Source organism: Ambystoma mexicanum, chromosome 7q (genome assembly GCF_040938575.1).
Source record: "Ambystoma mexicanum isolate Mex_15411 chromosome 7q, UKY_AmexF1_1, whole genome shotgun sequence".
In the NCBI taxonomy this organism is placed as follows: Eukaryota; Metazoa; Chordata; class Amphibia; order Caudata; family Ambystomatidae; genus Ambystoma; species Ambystoma mexicanum.
The window spans coordinates 939,549,871-939,571,324 of record NC_090941.1 but is presented as its reverse complement, the minus strand read 5'-3'; the positions used below and the strand labels follow the sequence as shown (position 1 = coordinate 939,571,324).

The 21,454-nt window shown below is 49.1% G+C and overlaps 1 protein-coding gene across 11 annotated transcripts in view; it reads right to left on the bottom strand.

Moving 5' to 3' along the window:
- Positions 1-21,454, bottom strand: part of TENM4 (teneurin transmembrane protein 4) — a 2,472,585-nt gene that overhangs the window by 554,839 nt on the left and 1,896,292 nt on the right. The window lies entirely within an intron of this gene.

The window sequence follows — 21,454 nt, the reverse complement described above, 5'->3', positions numbered from 1 at the left end:
GATGAGGGATCATGCGAGTTGTAGTCCAAAACATCTGGAGAGCTGCAGGTTGCAGAGCCCTGTAACACGCTAATATAAAAACACTGCGATTGATGAAACAATGGCAGGCAAATAATAACGATACCTTCATGTTTGTTCACACCGGACTCCTCCCGCTGATATGCGATTTCATAATAGAGGTTATTACTATCCTCATTTCAAGGTACTCAGCGTATCATGATATGGCGTGACCCTGTGTTTGCATCCAGATAGGATGCGACCTCGCCGGAAGTATGTCAGGCTTCTAGACAGTAGTCCGCTTGCGTTACCTTGTCATCTTTGCTGCAATGAAGTTGCAAGGTTTCCTTCCAAAAGGGCTGCCCAAGGAAGTCCATTCTAAGATTCAATTAGTGGCTCGATTAACATAGTTGCTTGTGGCCTAAAGCTGCTCTTCAGGGTGCCACCTGGGATTACCTCAATGTGTTCGATAAATAGGATGACGCAGCGCCTTTAAGAACAATAAACCTCCCCTTGAGCACGCGCCTCTCACGCCCTGACTGCTCAGAGCTCGGGGATTATTAGGACGGTGTCTCCTTCGGAAATGCGAACACCCAGACTTCTCAGCTTAAAACATGATTCTATTTTTGTGGTTTTTGAAGAACGGAGCCTTTCTGTAATTTCGAGTGGTCTAATAAACAGGGTACCTGGTCCCCGCCGAATCGCCAGAAAGACAAAATGGGGCGTGTTCATCAACATTTCTTTTCCATGTTTCGGGAGGATAGCTCAGGGGCAACGTGCTCGCCTTGGAAAGAAGACGACACAGAGAAACACAGGTTCGATCCCCGGGTCCGCACTCAGAAACCTCTGAGTATTAAGCTCGTTATAAATGACCTATCATATCATATCCAAACTTAAGGCCGGACTTCCCAAACGTGCACCACGCTCAGGTCGCGGCCGTACCCCACCAAACTCGCGAAGAATAACAACTTCGGTTCGTTTTCATTATTTGGCTTAGGCTCTGAGGGAACTCAAAGCTCTTTCTGGCACGAGTAAGAAATCTCCTGCCAGAATAAAAATAGCTGCAGTGGCACAAGAAATCCAGAGGAGAGGAAGCTTTAGGAAAGTCAGACGAAGATACACCTCGCCTCGATATGCCTCCATCCACAGCCTTCCGCCCTTTGCCCTGTCTAGCAGTGGTCGAAGGGAGCGGGAACGGTCAGGAACAGTGTCCAACTACTTTATTTATACTTCTATCACTGCTGCCTAGTGCAACCCCATGGGGACGTGGCCTCCTGAGTACCTGGTCTAGTATGGCTGGGCTGTGTGTGTAAGACATGGTGGGGTGCAGCCATGTAGACGCTTGGGGCCCGATTCATGGAATATTTGCCCGGTTCAAAGTAACTTTGCACTGTGACACAAACCCTGAGTCATGGAAACGTGCAAGTTGTATTTTTGCAGTGCAAAGTCCAGGCACCGTCATTTTGCAGTGAGCCTCAATACTAGTTCGACGGTAACCTGCCGTGCTAGCGGCAGTTGCCGCCAAAATCGTGACACCATTCCGCCGCCTGTTATCCCGGTGCTACCCGGACATTAGAAGTCCTGGTGGCCCGGGATGTCGGGCGGCGGAAAGCGCAAGTCCTCATTCCCATGCAGTCCCATAGGACTCTATGGAAATGGGGACACAGAAGCACCGGCACCGTAAATAACAGTGCCTGTGCTTCAGGGAAAACCATGCCTGCAGGGGCCGGTGCCCCCGGCAGGTCAGATCTGGCAGGAGCAATGGCCCCTGCAGGCACACTAGTAGACTAGCGGTCCGGAAAGGGTGCCAGTATGCTGCTTCCCGCACCCTTATTTCCAGACCCCCAGGCTTGACTTTGAACTGCAAAAATACACAGTTCCATGAATCAGGGTTTGTGTCGGCAGTGCAAAGTCACTTTTCAGCAGGGCAAAGACACTTTGAACCGGGCAAATATTCCATGAATCGGGCCCTTTGAAGCTCAAACAAAGAATCTTTAATGGCACTTGTGCCCTGACTGGCAGACAATGGAGACCACAAGGGTCTCTCAAGAGGCTAATGTTAACTCCCAGGAGGTCAGACGTATTCCTGCACAGAAACAACAGGCATTCCTACATATTTCCTGAAAAGGAGAGGACTCGGTCGCCCACCACTCCAATTCAAGGAGTGGGCCTGGGCCAGGGCTCTATCACGTGATGTCCAAGCTCAGGCAGGGTGTACATGTCAGTACCCATGCCATCTGCAGGCCTAATTTACACTGGGATTTGCAGCTCAGGGGCTCCCGCCCCACCGACTAGGGCCTAGTCAAGGCCGAGTTTACACAGCTGTGGAAAGAAAAGCCGAGTGGGGATCAAGCAGGGCCCACGAGCACCCAGACCCTCACGACGCATTCCCCGGCATGCCTGCTCTGTGCAGAGCCGGGGAGGTGGGCTGAGGGCAGAGCCGGGAGGATGTGCACCCTGGAAAAGGGGGGCTTTGCCCAATTTCCAGGATGTATTGGAGAGAAGTGTAAGCATGCCGGGCAGGCTGGCAGTGCAATCACCCAACTAAGGGCTGTAGTCATGTTGGGCAGACTGGAAGTGAAATCACCCAACAAAGGGCTGTAGGCATGTCGGACAGGCAGGCAGTGAAATCACCCCACATTGCATATCTCAGAAGGTTGAAAGTGATTGGCTGCCTTCTTCATGACGTCCAGCACCGCAGAATGTCCTGACCCGCTAACAAGAGCCATTGCTACCATCCCACGTATGCAAGTGCAAGGCTCAGCCTGGAACAGCTGATCCCAAGGATATTTATAATGCGAATGATAATCCTGAGAGGCCTGGAATTGAGAGCGGTTGTCATTCCCATCATTGTGTGCACTCAACGCAGGTGCCATCTTGGGAAAGCTATTCCCGGGTCACTTAGAGTGAGGAATAATAGCCTAAGAAGCCCCACTCAAAATCTAGGTTGATTTCGGCCAATGCCCATTGCCAAAAACAGAACACGAGCTAAAGAAACTGACCCTTAGAGTTAAACTCTAATAAGTTGTTCAGCGGGGGTAGGGGGAATAAGCAGTGCTGGTTGGAGGATACGTTGTTCAGCGGGGGTAAGGGGAATAAGGAGTGCTGGTTGGAGGAAATGTTGTTCAGCGGGGGTAGAGGGAATAAAGAGTGCTGGTTGGAAGATACGTTGTTCAGCGGGGTTAGGGGGATAAGGAGTGCTGGTTGGAGGAAACGTTGTTCAGCAGGGGTAGGGGGAATAAGGTTGCTGGTTGCAGGATACGTTGTTCAGCAGGAGTAGGGGGAATAAGGAGTGCTAGTTGGCGGATACGTTGTTCAGCGGGGGTACGGGGAATAAGGAGTGCTAGTTGGCGGATACGTTGTTCAGCGGAGGTACAGGGAATAAGGAGTGCTAGTTGGCGGATACGTTGTTCAGCGGGGGTAAGGGGAATAAGGAGTGCTGGTTGCAGGATACGTTGTTCAGCAGGAGTAGGGGGAAAAAGGAGTGCTAGTTGGCGGATACGTTGTTCAGCGGGGGTAAGGGGAATAAGGAGTGCTGGTTGGAGGATATGTTGTTCAGTGGGGGTAGAGGGAATAAAGAGCACTGGTTGGAGGATATGTTGTTCAGCGGGGGTAGAGGGAATAAAGAGTGCTGGTTGGAAGATACGTTGTTCAGCGTCCCCTGCCTCCTTGTACTTACCCAGAGTCGTGCTGCACTGGCTGCACCTACCCTCTCCCTGGCCCTTGCCCTCTCCCTTCCCCCTGGATTTGCGTTGATGCACTTGCACGATATTCATGACACAAGACCTAGTAAGATCTTTGTCTTGTCCTCCCTCTGTCTTCCCTGCCTTGTCTTGTCGCGCCTAGAAACACTTGTGTAGAGGTGCGTTATAAATGACATATCACATCATACCCCACCCAACGGGCACCAGAGCAAGTCACAGCTGCAGAGCGCCCGGATCACTGTGTACATAGCAAGGCATAATGGGGAAGGATGTGAGATATACCACCTGTCACCCAATATCTACATAGCAAGGCATGACAGGGTAGGTTGCACGATTTACTCTCCTACCCCACTGACGGACTCCAGAGTAAGACAATGCATAGCTACATAGCTCACTGCCTACATAGATACACGATGGGAGCACTACAGGACTCAGCCCATGTATACCACTGGGGCAGGGTTATGCAACCCTTCACTCACTGCCCACATGCTGCGGACTACAACTCCCATCTGCAATCTACACTACCAGAATAATCAATGGTGAGGAATCATGGGAGTCGTAGTCTAAAACATCTGGAGTGCCACAGGTTGCAGACCTCTGCCTCCTGCCTGCAGGCTCTACTGTAGGGAAACGCATTCTAGGTGGATACTTCAACAGGCCCGGACTGGCCTATAGGGCAATAGGGCAATGCCCAGACCAAAAATACAAAATGCTAGTGTGGGCCAATTTGCATCACATGTTATCAAATACCTCTGAAAAGAATCCTTCTTGGGCACCACTCAAACAGTCCGTCACAAAAGGAATGAATAGCCATTTGCAACTGTGAGACACTTTTTCATTGGTGCCCGAGACAATTGTATGCCCCAGTTCAACCCGGTACTTCAATAGTTAGGTGCTTCTGTGAGTGAAAACTTCTCACCCTTGCAAGTTTGAATTCGCACAGGCCTGGCTCGACCCTTCGCCCTCCCGAGATCAATACACTGCGGCCTGTTACATTGGGGAGCAGTAGCCACTATTCTGAGGCCTGTTACATTGGGGAGCAGTAGCCACTATTCTGAGGCCTGTTACACTATTATTACAGCCCCTGGAAGTGGGAGAAATCCAGCATGCAGCACTCTAGTAAAAGCTGGCATTGTTATATCTATAACGGGGTGGTTTCTTCCCCACAGAGTGCAAAGAAAGGCACAACCACTGAGAACACAACTCACGGACTACAAAAGCATGCGTGTCCCGGTGGAGGCGCTCACCCCCACCCTAAGGCCTGCCAGCACTTCGTAAATTCGAATCCCATTAAGGAGGACTTTGCCTTTCGTTTTCTGAAGCCATGAAATTGTATACCATTCCATTGGCTGACCATAGCAGACATTGTGTATTATTATTGTATTCATTGAGCGCAGCCCTTACTTTGATAAGCAACGGAGCACTTTACAGAGTAATACACCAATACAGATGCTTAACAGAACACTTTACAGAGGTGTACATAACAGGTGCATAACGGAGCGCTTTTCAGTGGTAACAATAGGACAGATAGACAGCAGGGTGCAGGTGGATACACAGAGGAGGGGTATAGATGTACCATGTTCCCGGAAGGAGAGGAGCTGGCGGTGTCTAGCGAGTCAAGTGGCAGGAGGGGCGACGTGATGCAGACATCACTCACTACAGTGCTTAGAAGCGGGTGGAATCCAACACTGGGCGCTGAATAAAAGTGTTTTATTGTTATGGGTTCAAGACACGCTCCCACCGTAGTAAACCGCACAGCCAGCATACCGCAACTCTACTAGCTAAAACAGCATATAGCGCCAAACAGCGGCGTGATTGCAAGTCTCGGCGCTTTATAAACGCCGCCTGACATAACCTTTGCGCCACAGGGATGGCAGAAGCAGAGGTCGCCTCTCCGAAAGTCGGAGCGTGCACCTCTCTCGCAGACCCCTTCTGAGGGAACAAGAGAAGCCACGGGGGTCAAGGAGGGCACAGACACCGTGTCTGCGCGCGGGAACGTATTTGACACCAACCTGCAGCAACTTACACGCAGAGTGCGCCCCCGGGGAACGCGCAACGGCTGAGAGTGCCAGGGAAGGGGAGCAGTGTGGGGTGGGGGGCGAGGGTGGAGCGCAGGATGGATGGCCCGACAGCTGCGTGTCTCACCCCGCACATCAATAAGACAGCAAAGCTACTGGAGACTCCGAACCCAAGCTCTGTCCTGGGACCCTCTAATGAGCGCATGGAAAAAAAAATCCAGCCATCCACGCGAGCTCTCAGGACGCTTTTATTTTTAATCCCAGAGGTATATTCATCACCGCGCTGTCACCGTGTGCCCGCCATCACAGGCCACGTAAATAAAGACGCATATTGAAAGGGAAACGCAGTGCGACCGCAGCCCCGTCCCCCGCGCCCTCTCGATGGGAGCCGCCTGCAGACGGCAATAAGCAAAGCAATATATCCCAAACCACCTTCAAAGGATGGCAACAGGCGCGCGCCGAGGTCTGGGCGAGGGAGGGGAGAGGCTGGCCAGACCTTAGACCAGATAAGCACCGCTTAGTGAAGCCAGAACTAGGCGCTAGCTCCAACAACTGAAAGGAGCCCAGAAAAAGACCGCCTCTGGGAGCATCTCGGCCCTGTCGGGGTGTTTTCAAAGATTGATGTCGCAACGCCGCTGGAAGGTCAGCTGCATTAACCAGCGCAGACGCTGCCATGCCCAGCCGCAAGACAGCGAATACATACCCGTGAAACCAGCCTTACTGTGACAAGTCCGCACAGACCGTGACGAAATCCAACCAACGACTACACACTCCATCCCAAATCCAACCCACGAGTACACACTCCACCCCAAATCCAACCCACGAGTACACACTCCACCCCAAATCCAACCCACGACTACACACTCCACCCCAAATCAAACCCACGACTACACACTCCACCCCAAATCCAACCCACGACCACACACTCAACCCCAAATCCAACCCCCGAGTACACACTCCATCCCAATTCCAACCCACGAGTACACACTCCACCCCAAATCCAACCCACGACTACATACTCCACCCCAAATCCAACCCATAAGTACACACTCCACCCCAAATCCAACCCGCTAGTACACACTCCACCCCAAATCCATCCCAGGACTACACACTCCACCCCAAATCCAACCCACGGGTACACACTCCACCCCAAATCCAACCCACGACTACACACTCCACCCCAAATCCAACCCACGAGTACACACTCCACCCCATATTCAACCCACGACTACAAACTCCACCCCATATCCAACCCACGAGTACACACTCCACCCCAAATCCAACCCACGACTACACACTCCACCCCATATCCAACCCACGACTACACACTCCACCCCATATCCAACCCACGAGTACACACTCCACCCCATATTCAACCCACGACTACACACTCCACCCCATATTCAACCCACGACTACACACTCCACCCCATATCCAACCCACGAGTACACACTCCACCCCAAATCCAACCCACGAATACACACTCCACCCCATATTCAACCCACGACTACACACTCCACCCCAAATCCAACCCACGACTACACACTCCACCCCATATTCAACCCACGACTACACACTCCACCCCAAATCCAACCCACGACTACATACTCCACCCCATAACCAACCCACGACTACACACTCCACCCTATATTCAACCCACGACTACACACTCCACCCCATATCCAACCCACGAGTACACACTCCACCCGAGAGGGGTATCCAGTAATCACTACGTATGGATCAAATCTGCCAGCAAGAAAAGGCCACTAGGCACTTGCATCTGCTGAGCACCCCTAGCACTTCCCCCACTCCCTCTTCCCCTCCCCTCGCTCTGCACTTTCAGGTTCTGAATGCTCTCAAGGCCTCGTGGGTCCGTCATTATCCTCCAGAGTTTTTAGCAGTCCCTGCTGCCATTAACTTGCTGTATAAGCGCCCAACAAATGCACAATAAATACATAAATAACAGCAGCCAGGTCCCGTAGAGCCTACTGAACTGACTTGCTGCCATGGTCTGTGGAGATGCCGTCCTTAGGGCTATGCCAAGGTCATGGTGTAGCTGCAATCGACTCAACGTGCAGCTATGGCATATCTTCTCTGTGCACATATCTGCTAAGTGCATTATATAACAGGCCCCGTACAGCTATGGCATATCTTCTCTTCACACATCTGCTAAGTGCATTATATATCAGCCCCCGTACAGCTATGGCATATTTTGTCTTCGCACATATCTGCTAAGTGCATTATATAACACGTCCCGTGCAGCTATGGCATATCTTGCCTTCGCACATATCTGCTAAGTGCATTATATATCAGCCCCCGTACAGCTATGGCATATCTTGCCTTCGCACATATCTGCTAAGTGCATTATATATCAGCCCCCGTACAGCTATGGCATATCTTGCCTTCGCACATATCTGCTAAGTGCATTATATAACACGTCCCGTGCAGCTATGGCATATCTTGCCTTCGCACATATCTGCTAAGTGCATTATATATCAGCCCCCGTACAGCTATGGCATATCTTGCCTTCGCACATATCTGCTAAGTGCATTATATAACAGGCCCCGTACAGCTATGGCATATCTTGCCTTCGCACATATCTGCTAAGTGAATTATATAACGGTTTCATTACAGAGCTGAATACAGCAGCAGTCAACATATATGCTGGGCTTCCTATATAAATCTCCTGCTGCTGGTTGCGGAATGGTTCTTTGCACAGTGCTTGCTAGCGCAGGTTTTGCCTTTTCCTAGCGTTTCATACCGCTGCCCGATTCTCGAGTGTGGAAGGATGAGGCTCTGAGTCGGCCCTGCTGGGATTCGAACCGGTGATCCACAGGGCATGTACAGATCACGGTAGCTAGCACTGTGCTCACCAAGTCACTAACCGGCTCTTCTCAATGCACCCTGGCCTACTTGCAGAATGGCACGCCAGCACCAAGTGCCAACTGCAAGCGAGCCATCCAGATTAAAAGGCAAAAAGAACAGTCATTTGTAACAAAAAAAAAAAATATTGCAATATCTCCTCCAGATGATCATTGAGCAACAGACATCCCACCACTGCAAACAAAATCACCTTCAGGACGGATGCCATCAAACACAAACCGCACTCATAACTACCGAAGCCAATCTTTACAGCACTAGAATCACAGAAGCCCTCTCTAACTGCAAAGAGCTCTTCAAAATCCTCAGCGACTTGGAAAATTCGGTGAAACTCCTATCACTCTTCCCAAAAGACAAAACCTAGTGCACAACCACAGTGCCGACCTTAGGGCATGGCCGGCCAATCTCCCGGGGCGCCATTAGCCACACAGGGTGCCATTAGCCCCTGCCACACCAAGCCACGCCAGCTCGAGGGAGTATTTCAAGGGCTCTGCCGAGCTGGCGTAGTGGGAGAAGGCGCGGCAGGTGCCCTATTGTTATATTGGGGAGCATTTAATAATAATAGGGTGCTGATGCAAAAACATCAGCATCCTATTGAGATGAATACCTCCCCACTCCGACGCAGAAGCATAGTGGTTTTCATTGGAATAGGGTGCTAATGCACTATGCACTATTCCAGTGATTAACTCCCTCCTCAGGTGCCAGAGTGTACAGTTAAAAAATATTGGCACTGCCCCCCGCATTGACCTGGGGCAGGAGGGGGGGCACTGCATTTTACTTAAACCGCCGGGGCGCTGCCACAGCTAAGGCTGACACTGCACAACCATTCAAACAGCCTTCTCAAGCTAAGAAAGAAAAACAATTGCCAGAAAGTCCCTCCTTGCTGCAAAAAATGCCCTCTCCCCAGAGGACCCCATCACCATCCACGCTCCCTCCATTCCAGCTCTCCACAGTCACCACTACAAAAACTGCCAATATCATTTAACTTCTCAAACCGTTAAACTGCAAAGGTGATATCTGTACGACACATACCATCGAACTCTGCTCAGAAGACCTCACCCCCACTATCACCAAATCCATGAATGCCTAACTATCCACAGACATCGTCCCCATCTCCATCAAAGAAGCTTGGGTTACCCCCTTATTTAAGAAACCCTCACTAGATCCTGCCCTCCCCAGCTATCGTCCCATCACCACAGCCCAAATCTTCCCCAGAATCCTAGACAGAACTGCTGTCATTCATATCAAATCCTTTCTTTTTTTTATTTTTATTTTTATTTTTTTATTGAAATTTTAGCTGAAATGAATCAACTTTTTTTTCAATTTTTCATACAATTTTTACATACAACATGAATTAATATAAAATTAACAAGTGCAGAAGGAGAAAAAATACTACATTATTATCAACAATGTCATCTTCATAAAAAATGAACAATTTCTTGTAAAATTATCCATCAATACATATTAACTTAGTTATATTATTCTTCTAATAGGAAGATCTCAACCAATTTACCATTATGCCCCAGTTCAGGAGACATTCTTAAGACCAACGACAACACTAGGTTACAGAAGAAAAGCATTCTAAATTTCGTTATGTGAAACCTATATTATTTCTCCTTTACAATCTTCCATTCATCATGCATTTGAAGAGCATTGAGGAAATTCATGGATGCAATAAGAATACTCATCTTAACAGCATTAAGAGGGAAAGCCCATCTCAGATTTGGCTGAATATTTGCAACTGTCAGCATGTGCTTCTCATATGACTTATTTCTTAAAGAGCATAGGGCTACACATTCAATAATCATATGTTCTTATATTTCTTTCTGTGATGACACCCTACAAAATCTGCAAAAGTTTTCTTGTATGGCAATTTGTTTGCATTGGGCCAGGAGATCTCGAGTAGGCCAAAGATTCAATCTCATTCTCAAGATTGCCATACAAACTTGAGGTGAAGGAGACTTCAGCAAATAAACTCCCACCAGCCCCATTTTTTTAATCAACATAATGACTTGGCGAGTGCTTATATTGTAGGCATAAGGCACGAGTCTCGATCCAATCATGGAAAAAGATTTTAGTTTTTGCTCGAATCGGTTTCTGAATAAGGGTTTCTAGGTCAACCTCAGCCAAGATCATAACCTGATAAACATATTTTGTCCATCTCTGTACAACTCGATGTCCAGAAGTGAAGAAATATGTAGATAATGTAGCAAATATTGAGTCTTCATTTGTATTCAGGAGACATTTTCGGAGTAGCGCACATAATTGCCAATGATATTTAGCACTCAACGAGATAAGACCTAGTTCAAATCTCAGCAATGGTCTTGGGGTTGATTGAGGCACATTTAATATTTTCCTCCAAAATTTGGCTACCAGTTTGTCTAAATCTTTAATATTAATAATGGGTCTTGCTTCCAACCCATATAATACGATCGGTGTTACTTTTTGTAGCCAAAAATGTAATGCAGGAGTGATAGTAAATTCACCAGATTTGTGCAAAATGAGTTTAGTTTGTGATATTGCCGAGTTCAATTTGTTTTGCAATATCTGCTGATGTTCCACAGTTGATGAATTTGCTTCAAAATTGGGAACCCAAGTATTTATGATGCGAGACAATGTCTAAGGTGATATTCTTGACCATCCAGGTGTACTTGGTTCTATGAGTTGGTTTAGGAATATCAGCTACTATCTGAGATTTTTTTAAGTTCATCGACAACTCATTAGCATCAAAATAGGTGACAAGAGCAGATATTAACTTCTGTAACCCTGTCGGAGTCTTGGAGATCAGCACAAGATCGTCAGCATACCGTAGCGCTTGAAATACAGTTGAATTCATTTTAGGTGAATCAGAAGATGTGTTAAGGAAAATATCTTGTACATCATGTATGAAAAAATGAAAGAGAGCCGACGCAAGGATACATCCCTGTTTCAGCCTCTCGAAGTTCCAATAACCGCAGATAACAAGCCCATCGTGGATAGCCGGACCTGAATTGACGTCGAAGAGTGTAAATCAAAAATAATATCAATTAAGTCCTGTGGGCACTGGGCTTTGACGAGTTTTTCAATAAGCTTCACTCTTGAAACTGAATCAAAAGCTGCATTTAGATCTATAAATGCAAAAAACAAAGATGTTTTTGTAGATAGCGCTTGCGCTTTTAATGAGTTGAGAATCATAAGATTAACTGCTGTTCCAAGACCACGAACAAAGTCTGTCTGATTGCGATCACGGCAATTACTATCTTGTGACCATCTGTTAAAGTCCCTTAGAACCAGGCGATTAAAGATTTTACTTGGAGAATCCAGAAGGGCTATTGGCCGATAATTCGCTTGTACTCCACGATCTCCATTTTTGAATATTGGGACAATTACAGAGGTACACCAGGAATCTGGGATTTTCTTGTACCTTGTTCAAATCCTTTCATGAACGGCGCCAGCAACTCAGCAGCCGCCAATCCGGCTTCAGACCGAAGCACAGCACAGAAACAGCACTCCAAGACCTCAAAATCCAACTCGATAACATCAGTGACAAAAGCAATCTAGGCCTAGTGCTTCTCCTCGACGTATCCGCTGCTTTCGACCTAGGAGACCACGACAGCCTATGCCAGCACCTCCACCACAAAGCCCACTTCTCCACTGAATCCACCTCTTACATAAAATCCTTCTTGAGTGACCGCACCTCTAAAGTCTGCTTAGAAGACACCTCTGTCGACCCCTACGCCTGTCACCTATGGCGTCCCCCAAACCTCCTGCATCTCTCCCACCCGCTACAACATGTACACACAACCCCTGTTCGACCTTCTAGACAACTTTGGGATTTCAAACACTAACTTCGCTGACACCCAGATCCTGCTCCCCCTCTCAGGCGTCTACTCTACTGCTTCCTCTATTACAAACCAGACCAACAGCATCATTCAATATTGCATAGCTATGCATCACATTTGCCTTAACGCCAGGGCTTTAAGTGGGGTAAGAAATCGAGGGGGGGCCTCATTTGGGGTCATGGCTTGTGGGGTGGGCATGGCCTAAAAAAGTATGCAAACGTAAGGTATGCACACAAATATATATAAATGTTATGTATTTATGTGCGTACCTCACTATGGTTGGTGCACTGTGCAAGCCATCTTTTCGAAACATAGAAATATCTAATATATTTCTATGTTTATAAAAGATGGCTTGAAAAGTACACAAACCATAGTAAGGTGGGCAGACAAAATACATAACATTTATATATATATTTGTGGGCATACCTTACGGTTTGCGTACTTTTCAACCATCTTTTTAAACCATTTCTACGTTTATAAAAGATGGCTTGAAAAGAACACAATTCAATCCATATTTTATTAAGCTTTCCCAATGGACAAAGCCTGAGACGTCTTTGTCCGTCGGCAAAGTTTTATAATGGATGGCTTGAATTATGTACTTTTCAAGCCACCTTTTTATAAACCTTGAAATATGTCAGGGAATCCCCAGGTTTACCAAGGGTTAAAGCTGCCTCGGTGACCTGGGGAAACAAAGGGACAATAACTTCCTCTGGTGACCCCGCACGAGGGGTCACCAGAGGAATTTACAGTGACTGGCAGAAGTGTCAGCCAGCCACAGAGTGGCATTTCTGTCAGCTTGCCTGACTTAATGGCAGGCACAACTTCTGTCGCGGCCACAGCAGGATAATGTGTCCCGCCAATGTTGTGGTGGGACCGGGGGGCACTGGTAGGGCCCCAGCTCAGCCCCAATTTTTGGAGACTGCCGGGACCTGGCCCTGGCTGGCCCCTGGCCACTTAGAGCACTGCTTAACAGCGACCAAAACCAAGCTCCTCGATGTGGGCCCACTCAATCGTTTGAGGAAACTGGACCCCACCTTCGTTGCTTTCACTATAGATGGCAACAACAAACATGTCAAAACACTTAGAGTATACCTTGACGCAGACCTCAATATGACCAAACACATCAACGCCCTAGTGTCATCAGCCGCATATACTACCAAACTCATCAATCTCAGCAGTATTTTCTCACTCTAAACAATTGCCTAATGCTCGCGAGAGCCCTTATAGGCAGCAAATTCGACTACTGCAATGTGCTACTCACAGACACATCGGCTAGGAACTTGTCTAAACTACTGACCAACGCCCTCCGAGCAGCGTGGGGCATACGATGAACAGATCACATCATGCAAGCACAATGCAAAGCACACTGACCCCCCATCAAAGCCAGCATCGAATTCGAAACGCTATCGCTTGCACGTCAATGCATCCATGCTAAAGGCCCGTTTTACCTTAACCTCTGCTTAGTAAGAAAGCCCCCCACTCACACACTACGCTCCTCTCTACCATCCAGACGGACACCCCCAGATTCAAAAGCCAATGAGCTGGAGGATCCAGCTTCACGTTCCTCGTCCCCACCCTCTGGAACTCTCTCCCATCCCATCGAACATCAAAGAGGAACCTTCCTACCTTCCATTTACAAAACTCCTCAAAACCTGGCTGTTGAAGAAATATGACTAAGCATAAAACACGCCAGCAATTTTCTCTATGCTCCTGTATTCAATTACCTGAAGAATATGTCTAGCTGTACCTATCGACTCCAAGCGTCCTGGTACCCTTGGGTTTGGGCGCTACATAAATGCTATGAATAAATAAGTGTACCTAAGTGGTTGGGCAAGGTTTCTTATTTTAAGTGATTTGCATGCCCTCTTGATGCTGATAGGCAGGATGTGCTGAACTGCTGAACACCACGATGCATGGTAAACTCCACGCACACAGCACCCACTCACCAGCAATCAGGAAACAGTAACTCCTGGCTGGAATTACACAGCCAACCAAATAACCTCTTGTGGCTTCTCTCTTGCCCCACTAACCCACAAACAACCCCACCTTCTTTCTTGCATGATGCAAAGCACCAAGATGACATGCACATTACGTTATCTGCACTACATATAGTACGGATGCAGTACCAAAACTTAACATATGACGAATACCTCGCGCCACGGAGAACCTTTTTACATGTACTCTCACCACGTGCACTTAATGACCATTGCTAGATATGTGCCAGAAAGTAAAGGAAGTACTGCATGTTCTATCATACTCCTCCTTTGCCGCTCTGACAGGCAATGCACTTCAAAGCCATAAGCTATGGCAGGAGGCGCTATACAAATGCAAGGTAACAGAACATAAAGAACGATGTACAATGCAGTCATTAATACAGAAAAAGGTCACAATATCATCCCCATGGCCGTGCCAAAGGAGGTGAAAGACATTTCACCAGGAACAATGCTATTCTGGGCCAGAATTGAGCCCCTGGTTGGGACCAATATAGTATTCAGCCATCAGATATCCTGAAGAGACAGTGCAAATGTAAAAGGACTTAGTGGCAGTCTGTAGTCCAGGTCGCCCTATGGCACTAAAACTCACTGGGTTCACAATAAAGACCTTCTCATATGCCTGGATCAAAGGGCGCTCGCGATGTTCTGCTGCAGATGCGCTGGCCAAGGTTTCATTTTTTGGCTCAGCAGGTGCATCTCAGATGAATGTAATTTGGTGGCTGGCTCAGAACTTTTAAATTGATAAGGATTCTCTTTTTGAAAACAGCACCCGTTTTATTCCAGGAGCAAGTTGACTGTGGACGAAAGCTTAGGCAATGGTGACAATGCCCCAGGCCCCTGGCTGTACAAAGTATGGCGCGATGGAGGGCCTGGGGGGTTAGGCGCGGGTGGGGGTGAAATGGCGTGAAAACGCAAGGGGAGGGGCGGCCAGGTGGCGCCCCTGCTCCATCGTTACCAAAGCCGCAGTCAACAAACACCAGGAAAGGTGCGACGGAATGACAATGAGGCCAAGGAGTATAAATAGTCACCAGCAGCAAGGGGAAAACAGAATCCAGGTAGAAGCTCACCTCGCTCGGGTAAGCTTCTAGGGCAGAGGTCTTCAAACTGTGGGGCGCGCCCCTCCAGGGGGGTGCAGCTGCATCCCAGGGGGGGGCGCCAGAGCCCAGCATGAAATGTAAATAAATAAATATATAACTTTCTTTTTTTTTTTAGATTGGAGGAAATGGGAAAGGGCAGCTCACATGGTCAGACTGGGCCATAAAACGGTCTTAGGCACCAGTGAAAAAATGGCCAGAAGTTGCAAATGGATATTCAGTGTTTAGTCACAGACTGTTTGAATAGTACCCAAGCGGTTGTTTTTTGTTCAAATGTAAACAAATGGTGATATTTAAAGAAAGAATATTTATTCAGCAACAATGGTCAAAACTACTAGCTGCATAGTGAGGTAACTCCTCAAACTGGCCCACATTGGCCAAAAAAGTTGCCCATTTTGACTGGCCTACACTAACATTTTGAATTTTTGGTACGGTCATCGCCCTATTGCCCTACAGGCCAGTCCAAGCCTGCCGGTTCATCCATAATGGGCGAGGGGGCGTCCACCCACTTGCCACCTCACCCATTATGGAGGAGCCGAGGAGCCAGCCCAGTGAAACACTGAGCACTCCCTCAGCTGCTTTTTCCAGCTGAGGGAGTGCTCCTGGGCTGGCTGAACTGTCAAAGGGAAACTCTGTTTGCCTTTGACAGTTCATTTCCCCAGCCGCACATGATCACTGAGCCATGCAATGCAAGGGGTGTTTTGCTTCCCCAGCCTTACATAGCTCATTGGAAATGCAGGCAGGGGCACTGCATGTACGTATGTGCGAGGGGGTGCTCCTGCGCCTTCTCGCACATACGGGCAGAGCAACCTGGAGCGGGGCATTTTAGCAACCACGCGAGGTACGTTTATGGCGATTTATTTTTTATTTAAATGTGTATGGATGTGTGTATGCTTGTGTTATGGGACTCTGTTGGGAGCAGGATGGGCGGCAGCACTGGGATAGTGGTGGGAGTAGGGTGGGGAGAGCCCAGGGTCTGTACTGGGAGTAGGGTGCGGTGACGGCACGCAAAAGTTGATAGCGATTTCTACATACTGTCCATCTGGCACTTTTGGGGGGGCCCGGCCTGCCCAAACTTTGCTCAGGGGGGGCCCAGGCCAAAAAAGTTTGAAGACCACTGTTCTAGGGCCTGGAAAGGGGAAGTAGAAACGTTTTGCCACCCAACCCACCCTGCAACTACGAAAGAAGAGGAACCAAGGAGGAGCTGGAACGCTGAGTACTTTCTTCGGTACACGGTAGAAGAAAGTCGTAGGCAGCGGCACGTGTCCAGGAACAGATGCCCAAGGGTAACAGAGACTTGCGGAGGAGAACGTTGGCATCTCCAACCCCTGGACACGGTGTGCCCAAAAGCGCATTGTTGTTATGATATTTTGGTTTGTGTATTTTTTGTAGAAAATAAATGCCTAGGGCCTATAATTTGTCCACAACAAAACTGTCTGTAATTCATTCCTTAGTATAGGGGATAGGTAACAAGAGCAAAGGAAGCCCGCACTACACAGCCTATGGAATTATTCACAGCCCAGAAGACTTTACAGCACTCCAAAGCCCTGGACTGGTCATGTAACACAAAACTAACATGGCATTAAACACAGCACATAAAAAGACAAGCTATAACATCACAACCCAAGAAAACAAAGAGGGACTGGTGTGATCTAGGGAGTCAGTGGACTAACAGGGGATCTTGGTTCGAATTTCAGCTCCAGCATTTGACAAGATTGTGTGATCCTGTGCAAAATCCCCTTCCCCTCCCCCAAATCCTACATACACACAAGTTCCAGTGGTGAGCCTTATGAAACAGTCTTAACCTTGGCTTAAAGATCTATACGAACAAAATGTGCAGTCAATATAATGTCTACCTTACATTTCCTTTATGTTTATAAAACAATGGTTACTCTTTGGGTATTTTGCTTTCCCCAAAGTGCTGCGTGTGGCGGAGGAGCTGCTTCTGGGTGCTTGTTGGGCAGATAGGACAGAGGGTGGAGGCGGAGAACTTGCAGGGAAAGTTCTGGCTCTTGGCTGTACCACTACCTTCTACTGGGGAGCCTTGGGGGGTGGGGTTTGGGGGGGTAAGCAACCCCTCATCGTGCGGACACTCCCACCCATCCCCCACTGTTTTTGGCACTCCTGCTGCCAGGAACTAAGCGTGACTTGAATCTAATCCGTGGCTAAAGTTGACAGTCCATTGTTAAACACACCCGCCATCGCCTTCCTATTGTCCTTGAGACAGGGGCTGTAAAGAGGCCTAGCCCCGCTTCCTCCCTGGCCCAGGGCCGCCCTGCTGGAAGCTGATGCAGTGCCCGGGAGGATGGGTGAACTGCTTGGCAGGGATCCGAGAGGTGCACTCAGCCGGCTGTACCTCAGAAAGATCCCACTGGGGAAAGACAGTCTTCAAGGCCAGAGGGGACAGCAAACACACAAGCATCGTAACCATCTGCACAGCGCGCCTACAGATTAGTGCAAATGTGCACTATTATAAAACACGTGAGAACCAGTCGAGATCCCAAAGACAGGCTGCCACTCATGAGTGTAGAATGCGGGGCACAGTCCAACCCACCGACTGGTACACACGGGCGGCTGAGCTGTCACTGGGTGACCCAGCACACTACAGTTCCAATCCCGACCACGCCACATGGTCCAACTGTGTGATCCTGGGAACGCCACTTTCTTTTGCCTGCCTAGTTCTCTCATCTCCTAAAATAGAAAGACACTGCAAACACATTAAATAGCAGGCTTACGTGCTGTGCAACATCTGAGCCTTCACCAAGGGCTCGTCGCTCTAGTGTATGCATTTTAGATATACAGATCGCCGAGCGAGTAAAGCGCCGCGTTTGTGCAACCTGAAGGCCAGTGGATGAAATCCTGGTCAGTGCCTACTCAGCTTTTCACCAATCCTGTATTGATGTAATGCATATCATCAAACACCTGCAGTAGGAAGACTTAAATATATATATATACACACACACATTAAGACCTGTGAGTACCATCATTAACCCACGCTACAACAGTCCACGGCAATGACATAACAATGGAAGGATGAAAGTTTGAGCCGGTCGATGTGTAAAATGTTAATCCGCAAATTGCACCAAATCACAGCGTCAGATGGCGAGCCCACTATGCCATGTAACTTCACCACACACAATTTCAGTTTTCACCAATATACAATACTTAACAAACAATAAAAAAAACTCCTTTTTTGAAACAAATGTAACATGTCTACGGGTGCAGAAAAGTTTTAACCATTTTCAGTGTGATGGGGGTTCTTCATTCAAATAACCACGTGCCATTGTACATTGCGCTCGCTGCCACCATTTAGTAATTGTAGCGCTGCAAATAGCACATAGCGATACCACCCAGGCACCGAGCAATTGCTCCGGAGAGCTATACAATCGCAGCACGGCGCAACACTTTGCCTACTGCATTGGCATGCAGCACGGCGCCGCACTAATCCAAGCTGCACAATGGCTGCCCGAGCAGCGGGAGCCAGCCCCAAAACTAATCCCATCTCTGATGGGGCAAGCTGGAGGAGGTTAGGGGGACACAAGCAAGGACGCCTCCAAAAGTGCCACGCAGAGCAAGCAAACCCGCCGACACAATGCCCCCAGACACACACAAAATACACGAAAGGCGCCTGGAAGAGCATTCGGCGGTAGCCTTCCTGCGCATAGATTAGCAACTTGCTCGCCGGGCATTCCCGACTTCCCAGTGTACCCCTGCACGCGCGGGTGTACGTACACCCCAGCTGCTCTCCACAGGAAATGGTGTTGAAACGTCCCAAAGTTAGTGTGACTCTCGGGTTCTTGCAATGTCCCGCACACCAAAGATAAAAACAAAATGCACACAGCACCAGCAGAGTGACCCTTTCTTGGGGTATCTCCCTGGCGAGGCGGTTCGGCACTCAGCCCTATGCTCGGCCTTCGCTACCCACGAATGCCCATTCATTTATGAAACTGGGGCGCCTAGGAGAACGGAAGTGCAAAGCCATTGTGTAGACACAGAACTGCTGCAGGGGGAGGGGAGTGAGTGGGCCTCCGAATACACACAGCGCGTATAAACAATACCACCATGCCCTGATGGCACAGAGTGACAAATGAAGCGATTCCGTTCTGAAAGGGTGCCGTGAATTCGTTAGGAAGCACGGTCAAGGCTGGGCAGTTCAAGGTGCAGCTAAACCTCAAATGCTACCGGCAAACAGCAGCACAGCTCAACCTTTGACGACACGCAGGATGCGTGACTTCAGTGTCCATGTGAAGGGCATGGGAGCTAGGGAAAGGTGCTAGACAGGAACACGCTGGGTGGCGACCCCACGCTGGGCTGCAGCTCATATGACCCCGTCTTTCACGCCCGCAACTCATTTAAGTGTCACGTTTTACAATTCAAGCGAGAGAAAAACAAGTGCAGGTAACAAGTGCAGGTAACAAGTGCAGGCGTGGTAAAAAGAGGACTCGAGTTCGCTTTTCTGTCTCACAGAGAGTGTCGTGCTGGGAAACCGCCCTGCCAGCATGCACCGCCACGTAACACACCTGAAGTCAATACTGCATACACCGCACACATGCCTGCAGAAGCAACCCGGAGAGGCAAAGCATCCGTGTGGGGTGGTGAGCGAGCAGTAGGCACATGCATGGCAGATGCATGGCATGGTCAGCTGAGCACCACGGGAAAAGGGGCGGGAACACGTAGCTGCATACATCAGACACATAGGCAGAAAGCAGCGTGCAGGCAGTTACCTCTCAGGCACACGCAGAGGCGGAGCAGGGGGCACACACCGCAGCAGCACGCATGGTTAAATGAGGTAGCCATGTGCACAAATAGGGGGGGGGGGCGCACTCATGTCAGCACTTAGAGGCAGAACAGACAGGTAAACTGCAGCAGCACCTAGACTTAAATTAAGCAGTCACAGCCCGCAACAGTAAAGCCTTCATACACCCCAGCAGGGCAGAACGGTAGAGCAGGCACTCCTAATCCACTAGCACAACAAACCATCATACACAACCAGCAGTGCAGAGAGGTAGAGCAGGCACTCCTAATCCACTAGCACAACAAACCATCATACACCCGCAGCAGTGCATAGAGGTAGGGCAGGCACTCCTATTCCACTAGCAGAACAAGCCTCCACACACCCCCTGCAGTGTACATAGGTAGAGCAGGCACTCCTATTCCACGAGCACAACAAACATTCATACACGCCCAGCAGTGCAGAGTGGTAGAGCAGGCACTCCTATTCCACTAGCACAACAAACCTCCATACACGCCCAGCAGTGCAGAGAAGCAGAGCAGGCACTCCTATTCCACTAGCACAACAAACCTTCATACAACCCATCAGTGCAGAGCGGTAGAGAAGGCACTCCTATTCCACTAGCAGAGCGCCTCTTCATACACCCCCTGCAGTGCACATGATAGAGTGGGCACTCCTATTCCACTAGCTTCATACACCCCGAGCAGTGCACAGAGGCAGAGCAGACACTCCTATTCCACTAGCTTCATACACCCCGAGCAGTGCACAGAGGCGGAGCAGACACTCCTATCCCACTAGCTTCATACACCCCGAGCAATGCACAGAGGCGGAGCAGACACTCCTATCCCACTAGCTTCATACACCCCGAGCAGTGCACAGAGGCAGAGCAGACACTCCTATCCCCCTAGCTTCATACACCCCGAGCAGTGCACAGAGGCAGAGCAGACACTCCTATCCCACTAGCTTCGTACACTCCCAGCAGTGCACAGAGGCAGAGCAGACACTCCTATTCCGCTAGCAGAGCACGCATTCAGACACCCCCAGCAGTGCACAGAGGCAGAGCAGACACTCCTATCCCCAAGCTTCATACACCCCGAGCAGTGCACAGAGGCAGAGCAGACACTCCTATCCCCCTAGCTTCATACACCCCGAGCAGTGCACAGAGGCAGAGCAGACACTCCTATCCCACTAGCTTCATACACCCCGAGCAGTGC